We start from the raw sequence: 5,818 nt of genomic DNA on the forward strand, positions 1-5,818 counted from the left end.
AAGCAAGAGTACTGTTTTCTTTGTCCAGAGATCCGAAGATATAACCTATAGGCAGAGGATAAAGTTTAGGAACTTAAAGGAAAATCTTACATTTGACACTTCCCACTAAGGAACAGGCAGTAGGAGGGGGAAGGTTAGGCTGTTGACTGACATGACAAGAGCACTTATTTGGAATCCATTTGCCCTGTTACAGATGCTTCCAGTATCTATATATTATATGGATAGATGATAGATAGATAGATAGATAGATAGATAGATAGATAGATAGATAGATAGATAAGATTGGCTAGACATGTTTTCAGCATGATGAAAAGCACCTTTAAATCTATAGTTAGAAGTCAACCAAAGGAAATTAAAATTTTGAGCCTGTGACAATGATAATAGTAGCCAGAACCTTACCAAAGCTAGATTAATAGCTTTTCAGACTCCACTGATTAATAATAGAATGGTAAATTTTTGAAGTGTTAATTGAATGAAATGGGGACATGATCACTTCAAAGTATGGTTGAAGAGACAGTTTTTGTTGTAGACATGAAGGAGATTACAGTCAGAGGCCTCTGGAAAAGCCCAGAGCAGGGAGAGAAAATAATGGACTAAACATTGCCAGTTCATTGAACTGGGAAATGAGATGAGGGAGGGCACAGTGCAAGGAAGGAGAAAGGAGAGGGACAGGAGAGACCAAGAAAGCTAAGGTAAACCAAGAAAGGAGGGGGCAAAGAGAATGCCTGGCTGAATGGCAGGTTATATAAGAGAATGAGAAGCTGGAGGAAGGGAAGGGAAGTCCATGGGCAGCAGAGGTTTAGGATAGGGCCTGTGGCCAAAAGAGCTACGAGGAGCCACAGGTACTGAGTTAGCCTAGAGGTCAACTGCTTTGGCATGGTAATAATCAGCAGAGTTAGCCATTTGTCTTGAGTTTCTTTTTGACTGGACCTTAATATCGTGTATTAATTTTAATTTTATATATCTTTAACCATTTTTCAGACCCATATAACTGCATTTACACACCTAAAATCAAGTCTTTAGATATGCATAACTTATTTAAGTTTTTATGTCATCAAACTTTTATAATTTGCACTTACATATCAAATTATTTTCTTAGACTTCACAACTTATATATGCTTCAAACCTTTTCTTTTCCATCGAATCATTTACCATGAGATACAAGTGGTTGATTGCTGAGAGCAGTCATTGCAAAGCAAGTTCCTTTAAATAAAGGAATAATAAAAAATAAAATTTTAGTTAGTGTGATAGCTTGAGTTTGTTTTTACATCACCCTAGCTTCATCCAGAATTCCATGGGCAGAGAAAGAAAGCAGCTGGGAGACAGAACAAGCAGGGAAAAATAAAGAGACATCCATCAGAAGCAAAACATGGGTAGAGAAATGTCTGGTGCACCTGTAGGACTTAAGCAACAGGCTCCAGTGAGCAGTGTACTCCTAAGTTGAAAATAGGAGAGACAAGTTCACCATGGGAAGAGACAGAAACTGCTGAAGGAGGGAGCTGAGAGATGTCGTTAACTATAAGGGAGCATGCTGTAACTGCTCTTGATTGCTTAGTCTAGTTCCCATATCTGCAAGAAAACTTATGGTCACACAAGAAAACACAAGTCCACCAGACACAAGCAAAACCATAACAAGGTAGAACATTCATACAATCTCAGAAGACCAGGCAAACACAGATATTCTGTGACCATCTTCACTCATAAGCAAAACCAGGACAAAAGGTCATCATCTCTTTTGCCCAGAGACAGGATCTGCAATTGTGTCCAAACCCCTAATATGCCTCTCCAAATATTTGAATGCCAAAACATAGTTGAACAACTTAATCATCCCAAGGTTCAAATGAGTATTGCCTAGCAGTTCTTTGTTTTGTTTTCAATTTGCAAATTTGTGGTAGTCACACTCTGGGCTACCACCTAGGGCCTATCAATTCCACTTTGAACTTGCTTCCACTTGGGGGCCTATCCTTGACTCGTGACCATTAGTTTGTGGCAGTTGTGATCTTCAGCTCCCTGGACTTCTGAGTTCATCAGGACCTATTCTAGCCAGTCTCCAGCTCCCCAGAGCTTCAAAGTCTATTGAGTCTACACTGGACCCAGCCTAGAATCTGGGGTCTTCCAGGGTGTTAATCCCACTGAGCAAAAGATCATTAGCCAAATTAAAGCCAATTAAGCAAGCTTTATTGTTATTGTGTGCAGAACTGCTTCTCTAAAGTGGGTTTTGAGAGAAGAGTGTTGGTTTAATTTTTAAGGCCTCTTATATAGGAAAAAGGTGCGGACTGGATTTACAGAGGATTTTGGTACCATGAGGACTTGACAAGTGATTTACAGAAGCAGACAGCAGATAACATTATTTGACAGACTATCTAGGCAGAACATCTCAAGATTCCTTGGCAGAACATCATATCATCAGCGTAGAGTTAAGGGTATGATGAGGCCATGAGTCCAATTAATTCCATAGTGTGTGAACATGTCAAATTCCAGGAATAGGTTAAGGCCTGGTCAAACTTAAGTTCTAAAGTCAATAGAAAAGTACTTATTTTGACCTTGTAATAAGATGGCTTCTATCTTAAGATGGAATCAGGCTGGTCCAGCATTCCTTCCTTGTGTTATGTGTCCCTTTCAAATTCTTGATAGAGAATGGTTATTTCCATCTGTTGTATGGGCTGACAATGCCAGAAGATGTCAAGTATTTTAGTATTTTCTATTTGGCAGAAGACAAACTTTGTAATCCATCAGAAAATACATGGTTCAAACAATATGAACTAACCAGTACCCCCTCCAACCACCCCCCCCCCCGGAGCTCAGGTCTCTAGCTGCATATGTATCAGAAGATGGCCTAGTCGGCCATCAGTGGAAAGAGAGGCCCCTTGGTCTAGCAAACTTTATATGCCTCAGTACAGGGGAACGCCAGGGCCAAGAAGTGGGAGTGGGTGGGTGGGGGAGTGGGTGGGGGAGCGAGTGGGGGACTTTTGGGATAGCATTGGAAATGTAAATGAAATAAATACCTAATTTAAAAAAAGAAAATACATGGTTCAATAGTGAGTAGCATCAGAAGAGTATTAGGGGTCCTGTAGCAGTTGAAGTAAGAGCAGTTAGCCATGGGGACCAGTTGAATAAGGGTTGGTACCAATTATTTTCTCCTTGGCAGTTTAAGTATTTGGTTTTAAGATACTTTCTTACCATAACTAGGATTTCTCTAATTATGCCTCACTGGTTAGCATAAAACCAGCAAGTTTCTCCCAGGGCTACACACAGCCCATGCTGTTTCATGAAGAGTAAGTCAAGACCTCTCCTATTTTGTAATATGTCTGCCAAAGAGTCTACTTGTCACTAATATAGAAACTGTCTTTTCAAAAAATCTTGTTAAACTTTCAGATTTAGGGTTTTGAACTCTTGATCTTGTAGGACAAGTGCTGACATTCCTAGTACCACAGATATAGTTATCCCTGTACCCATTAAAAGTGGAAGTTGGCCTGGCCAGGGATGGTCTAATGTTATAGTTAAATGTAGGTGGCTTGTATTCCCATCATGGATAAATTTGAGGGATGATATAAATGAGAATACAAAAAATGGGTGTGTGCAAGGAGACTGATAGGTAATGTGTAATACCATCAGCACAAGCCCACCAGACATCTGGAGGGGCAGAAAGAAATATCTGTTTATTTTTTTCTCAATGCTGCTAGTAGTTAGGTTTTATACAATGGTTAGACAATTATCCAAATAAAGAGATATCAAGTGATGTGACACATTGGACAAAATGCACAGTCCTTGTTCCTATATATCACCTAGGGTAAATTTGGGCTGGGATGAGCAACAAGTAGCATCAGTGTCTTGTGATAATGTTTCAAGAGATAGGTTAGAAGCTATTCTTATGTAGTAATGGGATTTTGAGTCCAGACAAAGCCAACAATCTTGCATTAAGTTAGATGCAGGATGGTTAAGGAAGAAGGCTGCTGAGAGCATATTTGAAAGGGGAACCTCAGTTGGAAGAGTAAATGTGGAAATGAGGACAAAGTATACAGAAGTATGGGCAAGGGTGGTTTAGTAGAAATTTAAATAGGCCACATAGTAGTTGTCAAATCCTTAGGATGTGTGTATGTGGTAATCAGTTGTGGTTGTACTGTGTGGGATGTGGGTGTGCCAGGGATACCTGAGATACTGGGAAACAATTTTTTTTTTTATATTTTTATTACATATTTTCCTCAATTACATTTCCAATACTATCCCAAAAGTCCCCCATAGCGCCCCCCACTTCCCTACCCACCCATTCCCATTCTTTTGGCCCTGGCATTCCCCTATATTGGGGCATATAAAGTTTGCAAGTCCAATGGGCCTCTCTTTCCATTGATGGCCGACTAGACCATCTTTCGATACATATGCAGCTAGAGACAAGAGCTCCAGGGTTCTGGTTAGTACATCATGTTGTTCCAACAATAGGGTTGCAGATCCCTTTAGCTCCTTGGGTACATTCTCTAGCTTCTCCATTGGGAGCCCTGTGATACATCCAATAGCTGACTGTGAACATCCACTCCTGTGTTTGCTAGGCCCCGGCATCGTCTCACAAGAGACAGCTATATTTGGGTCCTTTCAGCAAAATCTTGCTAGTGTATGCAATGGTGTCAGCGTTTAGAAGCTGATTATGGGACGGATCCCTGGATACAGCAGTCTCTAAATGGTCCATCCTTTCATCACAGCTACGAACTTTGTCTCTGTAACTCCTTCCCTGGGTGTTTTGTTCCCAATTCTAAGAAGGTGCACAGTGTCCACACTTTGGTCTTCATTCTTCTTGAGTTTCATGCGTTTATCAAATTGTATCTTATATCTTGGGTATCCTAAGTTTTGGGCTAATATCCACTTATCAATGAATACATATTGTGTGAGTTCTTTTGTGATTGTGTTACTTCACTCAAGATGATGCCCTCCAGGTCCATCCATTTGGCTAGGAATTTCATAAATTCATTCTTTTTAATAGCTGAGTAGTACTCCATTGTGTAAATGTACCATAATTTCTGTATCCATTCCTCTGTTGAGGGACATCTGGGTTCTTTCCACCTTCTGGCTATTATAAATAGGGCTGCTATGAACATAGTGGAGCATGTGTCCTTTTTACCGGTTGGGACATCTTCTGGATATATGCCCAGGAGAGGTATTGCTGGATCCTCCGGTAGTACTATGTCCAATTTTCGGAGGAACCGCCAGACTGATTTCCAGAGTGGTTGTACAAGCTTGCAATCCCACCAACAATGGAGGAGTGTTCCTCTTTCTCCACATCCTCGCCAGCATCTGCTGTCACCTGAATTTTTGATCTTAGCCATTCTGACTGGTGTGAGGTGGAATCTCAGGGTTGTTTTGATTTGCATTTCCCTGATGATTAAGGATGTTGAACATTTTTTCAGGTGCTTCTCTGCCATTCGGTATTCCTCAGGTGAGAATTCTTTGTTCAGTTCTGAGCCCCATTTTTTAATGGGGTTATTTGACTTTCTGGAGTCCACCTTCTTGAGTTCTTTATATATATTGGATATTAGTCCCTTATCTGATTTAGGATAGGTGAAGATCCTTTCCCAATCTGTTGGTGGTTTTTTTGTCTTATTGATGGTGTCTTTAGCCTTGCAGAAGCTTTGTAGTTTCATGAGGTCCCACTTGTCAATTCTCGATCTTACAGCACAAGCCATTACTGTTCTATTCAGGAATTTTTCCCCTGTGCCCATATCTTCAAGGCTTTTCCCCACTTTCTCCTCTATAAGTTTCAGTGTCTCTAGTTTTATGTGAAGTTCCTTGATCCACTTAGACTTGACCTTAGTACAAAGAGATAGGAATG

Source organism: Mus caroli, unplaced genomic scaffold (genome assembly GCF_978045245.1).
Source record: "Mus caroli unplaced genomic scaffold, Mus_caroli_1 scaffold_5, whole genome shotgun sequence".
Lineage (NCBI taxonomy): Eukaryota > Metazoa > Chordata > Mammalia > Rodentia > Muridae > Mus > Mus caroli.